At 38.9% G+C, this 16,083-nt stretch overlaps 1 long non-coding RNA gene across 3 annotated transcripts in view; it reads right to left on the minus strand.

Moving 5' to 3' along the window:
* LOC111750916 (uncharacterized) overlaps window positions 1–16,083 on the minus strand; it is a 146,466-nt gene that overhangs the window by 104,053 nt on the left and 26,330 nt on the right. For all 3 annotated transcript variants that reach the window (XR_010319346.1, XR_010319344.1, XR_010319345.1), the window contains one exon: window positions 6,843–6,974. This is a non-coding gene — a long non-coding RNA (uncharacterized LOC111750916). The remainder of the gene's footprint in view (window positions 1–6,842; window positions 6,975–16,083) is intronic.

Genomic DNA, 16,083 nt, shown 5'->3' on the forward strand with positions numbered 1-16,083 from the left:
GGCACTGGGTTTTTTGGCAAGTACAGTGGGAGTGACGTGGTTCATCACTCGTAGTTTACTTCCTAAAGTAGAATGGTATCACGCATATAAAAAAGAAGAACTACAATGCAAATAAAAATGAATAAAGGACACTCAGCAAGACAAACATCCTGAGATAAACATTACCCAGGAAATTACGTAAAGCATGGTGGTGTGTCTGAAATTAAACAACTAAATTCTGTTGCTACTAGCTGTGAGAATCTGAGCAATTAACTTCTGTGATCGTCTTTTGTTTTCATCTGACAAAAACGGATAATTTCAGATATCTTCAAAATTAAAGGCGGCAGCATAAATAAAAAGGCTCAGTAAATACTAGTTTCTTTTCCCTCTTCCATAGATGCTATTCAAAATGTTCATCGTACCATCTATACGCTTATTGATTAATGTTCGGGAATATGGGCCTCTTTCTGCTCTTTAAATCTATCATGCTTTTTCCTCCTCAGGGCCTTTGCACTTGCTGTTTCCTGTGCATAGAGGGCTCATTCTCAAGATCTTCTCACAGCTAACTCCTTATCATTCACCCTCAGCCCATATCTCCTCCTCAGAGAAGCCTCCCATGCACCAATCGCTCTTTATCCCATTATTGTCTTATTATCTTCGTAGTACTTACTGCCTCATGAGTTCATCTTATTATTTGTTAGTTTTATTATTTGTTGATTGTTTCCCCAACACACACACACACACACAGTCTCCATGACAAGAGAGAACCTGAACCCCTCATTCACTGCCAGATCAGCACAGTGTTTAGATTTTATCCTGAGAGCAACGGAGATCTGGAGAACCAGGGGAGTGAATGATCAAGTTATTGGTTTAGAAAGATCACTCAGACCACAGTGTGAAAAATGGATTGAAGAAGGCAAATCTCTAAACAGGGGGGAGACTAGAAGGAAATAGTAGCATAATTCAGATGAGATATGACAGAGGCCTAAATTATAACTAACTAGATTTTGGTGGACACATGTAACTTTGGTGTGTTAATGTCCCTCTTAGAGTAGAGCACCTGGACATGAACACGATACCATGAATGTGGGCACTCTGATACCTAATAAGTGGGTCTATTACCTACATTGATCCACCAATTTTGTTTTTAATAATTAGAAAAAAGATTATATTAATTTGAGCTTAAGAAATTATGGCATAATGGTTAAACTTTCAGTTGCTAACCAAAAGGTCAGCGGTTCAAACCCAGCAGTCACGCTCCATAGGAGAAAAGACCTGGCAATCTGCTTCCATAAAGATTACAGCTTAAGAAACCCTATGGAGAAGTTCTACTCTGTCATACAGGGTCACAATCAGTTAAAATCAACTTGACAGCACACTACAACAAGGTTATAGTCAACTAAATTCCAAAGATACTTCATACAACATACTGTCAAAACAAGTATACTCCATATTTTAGAATATTCTTGTTGGTTCCAGACTGTCAAACTAGACTATTTCAACCTTTTTGATTCCTCACTATTATGGACTGAACTGGTGTTGTTGTTCTTAGGTGCCAAGGAGTTGGTTCTGACTCATAGTGATCCTATGTACAACAGAATGGAACACTGTCTGGTTCTGCCCATCCTCACAATCATGGTTATGCTTGAGCCCATTGTTGCCACTGTATCAATCCATCTCATTGAGGGTCTTCCCCTTTTTCACTGATCCTCTACTTTATGAAGCATGACGTCCTTCTCCAGGGACTGGTCCCTCCTGATAATATGTCCAACGTACGTGAGATGTAGTCTCACCATCCTTGCTTCTGAGGAGAATTCTGGTTGTACTTATTCCAAGATAGATTTGCTCATTCTTCAGATAGTCCATAGTATATTCAGTATTCTTTGCCAACATCACAATTCAAAGGCGTCAATTCTTCTTTAGTGTTTCCTATTCATTGTCCAGCTTTCACATACGTATGAGGCAATTGAAAACACCATGGTTGGGTCAGAGATGCCTGAGTCTTCAAGTTGACGTCTCTGCTTTTCAACACTTTAAAGAGGTCTTTTGAAGCAGATTTGCCCAACGCAATGCATCCTTTTGATTTCTTGAATGTTGCTTCCGTGGCTGTTGATTGTAGATCCAAGTAAAATGAAATCCTTAACAAACTCAATCCTTTCTCCGTCTGTTATGATGTTGCTTATTTGTCCAGTGGTGAAGATTTTTGTTTTCTTTATGTTGAGGTGTAATTCATACTGACAGCTGTGGTCTTTGCTCTTCATCAGTAAGTGCTTCAGGTCCTCTTCACTTTCAGCAAGCGAGGTCATCTTCATAACTCAGGTTGTTAATGAGTCTTCCTCCAACCATGATGCCACATTCTTCTTCATATAGTCCAGTTTCTCAGATTATTTGCTCACCATACAGATTAAACAAGTATGGTGAAAGGATACAACCTTGATGCACATTTTCCTGACTTTAAACCACACAGTACTCCCTTGTTATGTTTGAATGACTGCCTCTTGGTCTAAGTACAGGTTCCTCATGAGCACAATTAAGTGTTCTGGAATTCCCATTCTTCACAATGTTATCCATAATTTGCTGTGATCCACACAGTGAAATGCTTTTTCATAGTCAGTAAAACACAATAAAAAATATAATCAATAAAACAATAATAAATATCTTTTGGTATTCTCTACTTTCAGCCAAGATCCATCTGACATCAGCTATGATATCCCTGGTTCCATGTCCTTTTCTGAATCCAGCTTGAATTTCTGGCAGTTCCCTGCCCATGTACTGCTGCAACCACTTTCGAATGAAATTCAGCAAAATTTTACTTCTGTGTGATATTAATAAAATAGTTCAATAATTTCTGCATTCTGTTGGATTACCTTTCTTTGGAATGGGCACAAATATGGATCTCTTCATCAGTTGGCCAGGAAGCTGTCTTCCAAATTTCTTGACATGGACGAGTAAGCAACTCTAGCACTGCATCTGTTTGTTGAAACATCTCAATTCCTAGTCCATCAATTCCTGGAGCCTTGTTTTTCACCATTCCCTTCAGTGTAGCTTGGACTTCTTCCTTCAGTACCATAGGTTCTTGATCATATGCTACCTCTTGAAATGGTCGAACATCGACCAATTCTTTTTGGTACAGTGACTCTGTGTATTCTTTCCATTGTTTGATGCTTCCTGTGTCATTCAATATTTTCCCCATAGAGTCCTTCATTATTGCAACTCAAGGCTTGAATTTTTCTTCAGTTCTTTCAGCTTGAGAAATGCCAAGCATGCTCTCCCCTTTTGGTTTTCTAACTCCAGGCCTTTACACATGTCATTATAATACTTTACTTTGTGTTTTGTGTTCTGGATTCACCCTTTGAAATCTGTTCAGCTCTTTTACTTCATCATTTCTTCCTTCCACTTTAGCTACTTGATGTTCAAGAGCAACTTTCAGAGTCTCTTCTGACATCCATTTTGGTCTTTTCTTTCTTTCCTGTCTTTATAATAATCTTTTGCTTTCTTCCTGTATGACGTATTTGATGTCATTCTACAATTCGCTTGATCTTTGGTCATTAGTGCTCAATGCATCAAATCAATTCTTGAGATGGTTTCTAAATTCAGGTGGGATATGCTGAAGGTCATACTTTGACTCTTGTGCACTTGCTCTAATTTTCTTCAACTTTAACTTGAACTTGCATATGGGCAATTGATGGTTTATTCCACAGTCGGTTCCTGGCCTTATTCTGACAGATGATTGAATGGATTGAATTGTGTCCCCCAAAAAGGTATGTTGAAGTCCTACACCTGTACCTATGAGTGTAACTGTATTTGGAAATAGGATTTTTCTTTCCTTATGTTAATGAGGACATACTACAGTAGGGTGGCTATTAAACCTAAGCCCTTTTAAGTGGTGTCTGATAAAAAAAAAAAAAACACAGAGACACACAGAGTGGTAAGACACCATGTGAGGACCAACCATAAGCCAAGGAATGCCAAGAAACGCCCGGGGCTACAGAAGCCAAAATAGGCAAATATCTTCCCCTGGAGCTAACAGAAAGAGCGAGAGCCTATCCCTGCTGACACCTGAATTCAGACTCCTACTCTCCAAAACTGTGAGACAGTAAATTCCTACTCTTTAAAGCCACCTACTTTGTCAGGTTTTGCTATAGCAGCCCTAGGAAACTAAGATGCTGGTTCATGCATTATCTGGTTTACCCTTTCTTCCAACATGTGTGTTACCCACATACTTCATAAGCATGCTTTTTATGTTTTTATCCCATTACAACAAACGGTGCTTTATAAGCAACTGGAGAGTGTTGGGAATTTCAGAATCTACCAATACCTTCCATCTCTCATTTCAAGATGTGTTCTATACACTAAATTTCAGTGCAAGGATGAGGCTGCCTGTGTATTTTCGTATTTCTTCATGGAAAACATTTGTAAAAAAGTTGGCCCGTATAAGACCAAGGAATCTGTACGCTCTATCTGCATTGCACATACAGACAGGTTGTGCCTCAAACTGGCAGGCAGCCATAAGACTGATAGGAATGAGACACATACACCCACTGGCATCAACCATTATATGGGTGCTACGTTCATCTGTAATGGAGCCAGACACATGAGACACTTACACAGTGTTGGCATAATGGAACTTTCTTTCCTTATGTTAATGAGGACATACTACAGTAGGGTGGCTATTAAACCTAAGCCCTTTTAAGTGGTGTTTAATAGCTATTACTACTATTTGTAGAAAGCAAATGGTATATAGTATCAACAGATTCTCAAAAGGAGAACCACTTACCCTTCTTCAAATTATTCATGTTCATTCTTATGTCATTGGGCAGGCACTCTGTGGTTCAGATTAGATGTTAGATACTGTCTTCACATCATGGCTGCCTCTGGCTGCCACTATGCTGCTGGGGCTCGTGGAGGGTGGGGGCACACTAATCCCAAGGCTTCTGCTCTCCCCTGAGCTTTGCTGGCCTCTGCTCTGCTGCGGGCTCCCACCATGCTATCCAGGCCTGCAGGGTTCTCTTGCCACCACACTGCCCAGGTGGGGGGTGAGGAAGGAAGAGGGGGAGACCATGGCTAGAAAGGCCATATAAAAACTATTCATTGTACCTCAAGGTCCCTGTAGGACAAATCCAGAGAACTCCATCCATTTTTATGTAAATGCTTTCATCAAATCTCTGGTTTTGGTTGCTTAACCACATCTCTCACTAGGCTATCATTAGAGAACTGGTCAATTCTGGTGGCTGTGCTGAGACGAGACTAAAATTGCAGTGGCAATGGTGAGAACCTACGACATGCCAGGCACCATTCTGATGGATACAGCACTGAATAAAGTAACAAAAATACCTGTACTCTTGGAGCTGACATTCCAGTGAAATGACAGTCTTGTAGCACCTCTGGTCTAACCTGTTCTATAATCTTTAATTTATTCTGCTCATTAGCCTTTCCTAGACGATGTTCATAAGTCAGGCTATACTTAAAAGCCCATGCTGCTTCTTTATATTTGTCCTTGATACCTGTACCTCCTTCTAGTTTTATATATGGCCTCTTTGAAATTCTGAGCCCAACAAACTGTTCTGTGATGGAGGCATTTATTTCTTTGGTTGCCTCCCCGTCTGCATACTATTCATGACCACAGCCGGGGACAGACAGCTCTGCCTCCAGTTCTGGGTCTTCCACTTATTGGTTATTATTGGGCAAATTACTCAACCTCTTGCAGCTTGCTTTCTCGTCTATAAAATATGAATTATCCAATGTACTGCAAAGCATTGTTGTGAAGGGAAATTGAGCTAACGATGTAAAACACTTACCAAAGTGCCCCGCACATAGAAAGCCCTCAGCATTTATTTATACAAGGCCTAATCCTCTTGCTTTATGCTCCCATTGAGAGTTTCTAACCATGCCATCAGCTCGACCAGTGAGAGTCACCTGAGTAAAAGCATCATGTTGGCAAGTAGGCCTAATATAAATATTAGTAGAATAGCTCTATAGATCATAAGTATGTATTGAGAATTTACTGTGTGCATAGTTTTTTAGCATTGTACTAGTTACAATAACAATACAGAAAAAAAATTATTCAAAAGGAAAACTTTATATTAAAGGATACAAATGACATCTGCTTAAAAAAAAAAATTGAAAAACTGGAGAAACAGAGTATTCCTCTCTTGCTGGAGTACAGGTTCACACCACAATCTTGGGCAATCTTCTTCCATTTTCAGGATGCAGATTAACACTCCCTGCCTCCCCCCTCCCCCCAAAAAAAACCACTTGCCGTGAAGTGGATTCTGACTCATAGTGGCCCTATGAGATTAACCCAAATACAATTAAAAATCCAAAATTCACTTAAAAAGGAATTTTGCTTAAAAGCGTTTTTACAGAGAGAAAAATCCTAAAGACCTATGTGCCATAAATTTTTAAAAGATATTTTACACAGATACACAACAATTTCCTATAGATCTGATTCAAAAACTATTTTTTAGGTTGGGAGGGTAGGAACTGGTCTCTGTAATGTCATGATTGATTTTTTTCTGTACATTCTTTATTTGAGTTATTTAGGTGAACTATCTGTAAGGGGTGGAGACCTGGTGGAACAATGATTAAGAGCTCAGCTACTGATCAGAAGGTTCACAGTTCAAATCTACCAGGTGCTCCTTGGAAACCCTATCGGGCAGTTCTACTCTGTCCTGTAGGGTCACTCTGAGTCAGAATTGACTTAACAGCAAAGGTATTTTGGTAAACATTTTCAAAACAATAAAAAAATCTGTGTTTAAAATGCCACCCAAAATATAAGCAATCTCATCCATAAAATAAAATCATTAGAGGTAATCGTTATGAGGGAAGTAAATGATAAAAAGGTAATTAAAAAACAAACAAACCTGTTGCCATCAAGTTGATTCCGACTCATAGCAACTCTATAGGACAGAGTAGGCCCCTCCATATGGTTTCCAAGGAGCGCCTCGTGGATTGAATCTGCCGACTTTTTGGTTAGCTGCCGTAGCTCTTAATGACTAGGCCACCAGGGTTTCCAAAAAAAAAAAAAAAAAGGTAAATAAGCATTATGTAATATTGAAATTGTATCTAGAACAAAGGAAAGCAAACTACAGCTCATGAGTCATATCTGGCCTGTTGTCTGCTTTTGTAAATATATCCATTATGTGCCTGTGTCCGAGTTATCTAGTGTTGCTATAACAGAAATACCACAAGTGGATGGCTTTAACAACAGAAGTTCATTTGCTCACGGTCTAGTAGGCAGGTAGTTTGAATTCAGGGCACCAGTTCCAGGGGAAGGCTTTCTCTCTCTGCCACCTCTGGAGGAAGGTCATTGTCATCAATCTTCCCCTGGTGGAGAAGCTTCTCAGCACAGGAACCCTGGGTCCAAAGGACACACTCTGCTCCTGGCACTACTTTCGTGGTAGTATGAAAGTAGTCCCCCTGTCTCTGCTCACTTCTCTCTTATATCTCAAAAGAGATTGACTCAAGATACAACCTAATCTTATAGATTGAGTCCTGCCTCATTAACAAAACTGCCTCTAATCCTGTCTCATTAACATCATAGAGTTCAGGATTTACTACTCATATGATAATCACATCAGATGACAAAATGGTGGACAATCACACAATACTGGTAATCATGGCCTAGCCAAGTTGACGCACATTTCTGGAGGACACAATTCAATCCATAACAGCCTACATTTCTGCTACAGTGGTAAAGTTGAGCAGATACGACAGAGGTCATGCGACCCTCAAAGCCCAAAATATTTACTACCTGGTCCTTTACGAAAAAACGTTTGTTGTCCCTTGTTTGAAAATATACAACTAATTCTCTGGTAAATCCCAAAATAAAATACTCTTTACTAATCTCCAAAGCCAAATCGAATTGAAGGACTAGGAGTGTAGGCCTAATATTCAAGCTTTATTATTGTAAAAAGACTTCAATAAACTCACCAATATTAATACAGTCATTTGCTGTGCTGTGTTTTTACCACATTCCAGGCATTCTGACAGCCATTTTATAGGCAACATTTCTAGTTTTCACATCACAAGAACCTTACAACGTAACCATTGGTTATATCCATTTTACAGATAAGGAAGTTGAGACCAAGAGAGCTTACTGAAGACCTCAGTCCAGCTCCAAAGTCTATATTCCAGGTGTCTACTAGGCATTTTAAGGAAAGTTCATCAGGAACATCTCCCATAAGCAATGCTAAGCATGAATTGAGATTAAAAAAAAAAAAAAAATCTCTAAAATGCTTCTACACCCTGCATTAAGAAAATGTTAATCTAAAAAAAAAGTATTTCTTAAGGCTTCTGGTTAAAAATGGAGGAATACAGGCACTTCTGCCCTTTTCTTCCCCGAAACCAATGAAAAATGAGAAACAAAATAAAAGACAATAAACAGAAACAGGACACAACTCCATACCATAATCAATGATGACAAGGCACTAAAACTTGCAATGAAACTTGATTTGCGTCTAGGAAGAACATTAAGAGCAGACACTTTTACAGAAAAAGTCAAGTGAAAAGGACCTCAGGAAAAGTACAAAAAAAGTGCTAAGAGAGTTCAGAGAAGAAAAAAAAAAGAATTTTGCCTGATTAGGACAGGAGCTGGACAGGAGCTGGACAGAAAAGTCAAAAAGATGGAGTCAATGAGGTGCACCCAAAAGAAGAGTAGAAATCAACACATAGGTATTGGATGAGCATTCCAGGAAGAGAGGAGAATAAACAAGGATGCAGAGCTACGAGGTTGAAGGGCAAAGAAACTGTTGTCAAATAAGAAACTGCTGTCTAATGGTCCCTGATTTGCTTATCTGCTATTTTGTTTTTCTTCAAGTCAAATCTTCACAAAGGCTGAGCTCATTTTCCCCATGATCTAGCCAACTGAGCATATCAGTCCACGTAGCTTGCTTAAACTGACACAAATGCCATTGAAACCCCATAAAAAATAAAATAAAGGCCTGATCTTATCAGCGCATCATAATCTTCTTCCATATGCAGGTCTTCTAAATTTTTCTCTCGCCTTAAACTCTCAATTCCTACTCCTTTCAGGAGATATTTTGCTGTACATTATATACTTTATTGAGGTACAATTTATATATAGTAAGAAGCCTAGATGCTCCATTAATTCTGATAAATGTCTAGACCCATGAAACCATAACCCAAGTAAAGATACAGAATATTTTCATCACCCTAGAAGGTCTCTTCATGCCCCCAGACAATTCACTCCATGAGATATCAAGTATTCTGATATCTATCAATGTAGATTAATTTTGTCTACTCGAGAGCTTCATACAGGAGCCCCGGTGGTGCAGCGGTTAAGGGCCCAGCTACTTACTGGAAGGTAAATGGTTTGAACCCACCAGGCTCTCTGCGGGAGAAAGATGTGGCAGTCTGCTTCTGCAAAGACTACAGCCTTGGAGACCCTGTGGGGGCATTTCTACTGTGTCCTATAGGGTTGCTATGAGTCAGAATCAACTCGATGGCAATGGGTTTGGTTTTTTGGTTTTAGAGCTTCATGTAACTGGAATTATTTAGTGTGTACTCTTTTTGTGTCTGACTTATTTAGCTCAACATAAATAAAATGTCAGGCAATTTAAAATTAAGAACATAATTCCTGTTGCTACATGTATCAGTAGCTTATTCTTTTTTATTGCAGAATAGTATTCTGTTGCATATGCATAACATGAATTATTTACCTGTTTTTCTCTTGATGGATTTTGAGTTGTTTCCACATTTGGGCTATTATGAATAAACCTAATATGACTATCCTTGTGAGTCTCTTTTTGAACGTATGCATTCATTTTATTTGAGTGCATATCTAGAAGTGGAACTGCTGGGTAATGTTTAACTATATTAGAAACTGAAAAAAAAGTTTCCAAAGCTGTTGTACTTTCTTTAAACATTCCACATATAACTTTCTCAGCTCTGCATCCTTGTCCATTCTCCTTTCACTTCCTAGGATGCCCTTTCAATGCTTATATATTGAATTGTGCTTTTTTTTTTTTTTGCATCAAGTAAAAATTTACAAATCAAGTCAGTCTCTCATACAAAAAATTATACACACCTTGCTTGCACTCCCAGCTGCTCTCCCCCTAATGAGACAGCACACTCCTCCTCTCCACCCTGTATTCCCGTGTCCATTCAACCATCTCCTGTTCCCCTCTGCCTTCTCATCTCACCTCTAGACAGGAGTTGCCCACTAACTCTCATGTATCTCCTTAAGCCAAGAAGCTCTCTCCTCACCATTATCCCTGTCTGGAGAGTTGGCTTCAGGAATGGTTCCAGTCTTGGGCTAACAAAGGGTCTGGGGACCATGACCCCCAGGGTCCGTCTAGTCTCAGTCAGACCATTAAGCCTGGTCTTTTTATGAGAACTTGAGATCTGCATCCCACGGTTCTCCTGCTCCATCAGGGTTTCTCTGTTGTGTTCCCTCTCAGGGCAGTGATCGGTGGTACCTGGGCACCATCTAGTTCTTCCAGACTCTTAGAGTCTCTGGTTTATGTGGCCCTTTTTTGTCTCTTGGGCTCATCTTTACCATATGTCTCTGGTGTTCTTCATTCACCTTTGCTCCAGGTAGGTTGAGATCAATTGATGCATCTTAGATGGCCACTTGCTAGTGTTTAAGACCCCGGACGGCAGTAACCGAGGTGGAATGCAGAACTTTTTCTTAATACATTTTGTTATCCTGCTAACTTTTTTAATGCAACTCTTTGGCCTCAACTTCCATGAAGTTTTCGTACTACAACTCCTGTCTTAATCAGCCAAAATTCCTTTTTTCTACTCTATCCTCTCTTACCATGTTTTAGTAGTTCTCTTAGGGCCTTTCTCACTCCCTTTTTTCTAAATTACATGCCATGACAGAAAGACTATGCTCTGGGCCATTGCATCCTTCACCCTGGCCCACATACAGTGCCAAGCCTACAGCAAGTACAGAATAAAGGTCTGTTGAAAGGATGGTAGTTTTCATTTATTCATTGATTATAAGAATTAGAACTTGTTAAAATTATAAACGCATAAGATTATAAGCACCTCGAGGGCCGAAAGCAGGGTTTATTATTTTCTGTAATACCCTGCATCCCCTGCACTAAAATAGTTAGTTGAATGAACATATGATGTGCACTTATAATTTTTTTTATAATAGTCAATTTATTAAAAATACATAAAAATTATAATTGAATCAAATTAGATTTAAAGGATACGTAAATAATCAGTGGATTTAAATTTTACCCCATAGTTCTAATAACCTGAGTTTTTTGTTTGATTGAAAAGCTGTCTTTACATACATATGTATATAAGATGAAAGTGGTAGCATATAAATTCCCTTCCCTAAATCCTTATTTCAAATCAAAGCTGATTTCATATAGTGTTATAATACACATGAATGCACATATAGTCAGGGAGATTTTAATATACTAATCAAGAGCACTTAAGCATTCAGTTGTTCCAACTGATTCTCATTTGATAGGAAATTTAATTTGTTGAAAAGGCTGTTGTATCACAACTCAATTATTTCTTAGGATATAGTTGTATTAATGTTCCTAACTTTAAATTGTCAGGCATTGTATTAAATGACAACAATAAAATTAATGCATAATTGGGGAAAAGTTCTTAGCTTTTAAAATAAAATATTTCTTTCAAGATAATCTTACAGGAATCATTTAAACTCATGAAGTACTAATTTTAGAGTGCAGAAGGAAAAAACAAAACTTTCTGAAACATTGCAGCATTATCAAAATGTCTATTCACCTTCTGAACTCAGAATACTTCAAGATTCTGCTAGATAAATCTGGTTATTAGATGTCTTGTGATACTTTATCTACTATTCCAACACTGGCCTCTTGTGAGGAATATCATTGCACAAAATGCATTTTATTGTCAGTGAAAATCTAAGAGGAACTATGGACATGACATTGAATTCCAACATTTTATTTGACTAGTCTGAAGTTACAGAAAATAGTTAGGAGATGAATTTTCAAATAGAAAAGGAAAGAAAACTTTACAAAAGCAATACAAATTACTATACCTTCATAATAGAAAAAAAAATATGATAGTTATGATAAAAAAAATAATGTCTAAAAAAACAGAAAATTGTTTTAGTAAAGTTGCTTGAGACAGGCTATGTGCTTGGTCTCATGCTTTAAAAAGCATATTGTTATCATTTACACTAGAGACCTGCAACTTTTTCTGTAAATTTAGATAGTAAATATTTTTTGCTTTACAGGCCATATGATCTCTGTTGTAACTACTCAGCTCTGCCTTTGTAGCTCAAAACAGCCATAGACAATATGTAACTGTTATGGATTGAATTGTGTTCCCCCAAATATGTGTATCAACTTAGCTACGTCATGATTCTCAGTATTGTGCAATTGTCCACCATTTTGTCATCTGATATGATTATTCTATATGTTGTAATTCCAGCCTCTATGATGTTAATAAGGCAGGATTAGAGGCAGTTATGTTAATGAGGCAGGATTCAATCTACAAGATTGGATTGTATCTTGAGTCAATCTCTTTTTGAGATATAAAATAATCTAGCAGAGAGACAGGGGGACCTCTTACCACTAAGAAAGAAGCACCTGGCGTAGAGCACATCCTCTGAACCTGGAGTCCCTGCACTGAGAAGCTCCTAGACTGGAGGGATTGATGACAAATAACTTTTCTCAGAGCCAACAGAGAGAGAAGGCCTTTCCTGGGACCTCGCACACTGAATTCGGACTTCTAGCCTCCTAGACTCTGAAAGAATAAACTTGTTTGTTAAAGCCATCTACTTGTGGTTTTTCTGTTATAGAAGCACTAGATAACTAAGACAGAATTTTGTACTGAGAGTTGGGTACTGGTCTAACAGATACCTAAAATGTGGAAGTAGTTTCGAAATTGTGAATGGGTAGAGACTGGAAGAGTTTTAAGGTGCCTTGAAGAGGCTGTTGGTGGAATTATGGACATCAAAGACAATTCTGGTGAGGGCTCAGAAGGAAGTGATGAGAGCTGTAACACTGGAGATGGTGCAGATAGTGAGAAGCAGCAGCAGTGAAATGGCAACAACAGAACCAGGAGACCATCATGAGACAGCTCAGGAGCAGCCCACAGAGTGAGAGAGCTGAGCGCCTTTGTGCAGTAGGCTTCCTGGCAGAGTGGGATGCCTCCAGGCACTTATTAGTAGAGGTAAAGAGCTTTGTAATGCTTGGCCAAGCAGAGTAGATGCTGGGCTGGCCCAAGGGCCTGAGAGGCTGAGAGGTCAAGGAACCAGGAAGCAAGGCTGCCTCAGCCTCAAGGGGTAGGGCCATGACCTCTGCAGTCTCAAGGGGTGGAGCCATGGCCTCCTAGGTTTCAAAGAATCAGATCTTCACCAACTCGGTTCTGGAGTGAGTGGCTGCCATTCACAAATGCCAGGAGGGCAGGGCCAGATCTGCTGCCCAAAGCTGAAGGGGAAGGGATACTATGCCCAAGGGGCAGAAGAATGGGGCCTGCTGGGCTCAGGAAGTAAGGTCACCACGCAGATGGACTAGAAGAATGGGGCCACTCAAATCCAAGGGAGCAGAGTTGCTTTCCCAGTGGGCCTGGAAGGCATAGCTGAAGCCTAGGGCCGAGTGGTCCGCACCCAGAATCTGGAGAGTCTAGAGGGCAGATCCAGAGTCTAGAGGGCAGGGCCATTGCTTAAATGGCCTCAGAGAACAGAGGATTATTTTCAAGCCTTGAAAGCTAATGTAATGTGCTGGGTTTTGGACTTACTTGGAGCCTGTTATCCCTTCTTTCCCTCCAATTTCTCCCATTTGTAATGGAAATGTTTACCCTGCGCCTGTTCCACCACTGTACTTTGGAAGCAGATAACCGAAGAGAAATTTTGCCCCAGGATGCAATTTACACTTGAAGTTGATTTAAGACTTTGGGGATGATATGATGTGGTGAATGTGTTTTACATGTGGCAAGGACATAAATTTTGGGAGCCAAAGAGTGGAATGTTATGGATTGAATTGTGTCCCCCCAAAATGTGTGTCAACTTTGCTAGGCCATGATTCTAACTATTGTGTGGCTGTCCACTATTTTGTGATCTGATGTGTTATCCTACATATTGTAAATCCTAACCTCTATGATGCTAATGAGGCAGGATTAGAGGCAGTTATGTTAAGGAGGCAGCACTTAATCTACAGGATTAGGATGTATCTTGAGTTAATCTCTTCTGAGATATAAAAGAGAGAATTGAGCAGGGAGGAGGGGAAATTTATACCACCAAGAAAGAGGAGCCAGGAGTGGGGTGTGTCCTTCGGACCTGGGGTCCCTGGCTGAGAAGCTCCTAGGCCAGGGGAAGGTTGATGAAAAGAACTTTCTCCCAGAGCCAACAGGAAAAAGCCTTCCCCAGGAGCTGGCATCCTGAATTCTGACTTATAGCCTCCTAAACTGTGAAACAATAAATTTCTCTTTGTTAAAGCCATCCACTTGTGGTATTTCTGTTATAGCAGCACTAGACAACTAAAACAGTAACTAAATGGGCATGGTTAGTTTCGAAAAAACTTTATTTGCAAAAATAGGTGGCAGGTTATATTTGGCCTCCAGTCTGTCATTTGCCAACCCCTAATTTACAAATAAAAGAAAACTAAAATCCAGTAGAACTTTTCTATTTAGCTGAAAACAAATTTTATCTGCTTTGGCAGTGTACAACTTTTTAACAATACAAGATCTACATATACATCATTTGAGAGAGAAGATTTTATCTTTTTTTTTTTTTTTTTTAATTTCCACATCCCTTGTCAATCCAAAATCTTAACACAAAGTAAGCTCTCTTGAAACCAGTCTTTTCCAAGGGGAGGCTAGCAATCACCATGGCTTAAAGTTTCGTCTATGCTATGACACTGAAAATTTCCAACCATCTGATTGGTTTTTCAGCATCTAGACGATAAACTCAATATTTCATATCTTTGTATGAAGATATTGGCACCTCCTAGAAAATTTAACAAATGTCAATTAGATCCAGTTGATTAATTGTGCCATTCAGTTCAATTATATCCTTACTGGTTTTCTGCCTGTTGGATCTATCAACTACTGAAAGAAGGTGTTGAAGTCTCCAACTATAATAGTAAATTTGTCTATTTCTCCTTGCAGTTTTATCAGTTGTTGCCTCACATATTTTGATACTCTGTTGTGCACATTAAGGATTGTTATGTCTTCTCAGAGATTCGACCCTTTTTTCATTATGTACTATCCTTCTTTATCCCTGATCATTTTCCTGTTCTGAAGTCTGTTTTGTCTGAAATTAATATAGCTATCCCCACTTCCATTTGATTAGAATTAACATGGTTTTTCCTTTTTAATACTTTTATTTTTGACTTATCTTTATATTTTGACTGAATTTCTCTCCTGGCCAAAACTACTAAAACTCATACAAAAACAAACCAATCATCTGAATAGGCCTATACCTATTAATGGAATTGAATCAATAGTTAAAATTAACAATATTCCAAAAAGAAAACACCAGGCCCAGATGGTTTCACTGGTGAATTCTACCAAACATTTAAAAAAAAAAAAATGATACCAATTCCCTACAATTTCTTTCAGAAAATAGATGAGAGAGAACATATCTTAACTCTTTCGATGAACCCAGAAAACCAGTTGCTATGGAGTTGACTCCAACTCATGGTGACCCCATGTGTGTCTGAATGCAACTGTGCTCCATGGGGTTTTCACTGGCAGATTTTTTTCAGAAGTAGATCACCAGGCCTTTCTTCCAGGGTGGACTTGAACTTCAAACCTCTTGGTTAGCAGCCAAGCACTTTAACCATTTTTACCACCCAGTGACTCCTCTATGAAGCCAGGCATTACTTTAACACCAAAACCAAATAAAAGCATAACAAGGATGGAAAACTACAGACAAATATCTCTCATGACATAGGTGCAAAAAATACTAGCAACAAAATATTAGCAAATTGAATCCATCAATGTATTTTTAAAAATTATACACCACAACGTAGTAGAATTTCTTCCAGGTATGCAAAACTGGTTTGACATTTGAAAGCCAATTAATGTAACCCACCACACCAATAAACTAAAGAAAAAAATAAATATGATCAAATGAATTGATACAAAAAGAGCATTTGACATAATCCAATAACATTCATGAGAAAAACT

This window comes from Loxodonta africana, chromosome 25, assembly GCF_030014295.1.
Source record: "Loxodonta africana isolate mLoxAfr1 chromosome 25, mLoxAfr1.hap2, whole genome shotgun sequence".
Lineage (NCBI taxonomy): Eukaryota > Metazoa > Chordata > Mammalia > Proboscidea > Elephantidae > Loxodonta > Loxodonta africana.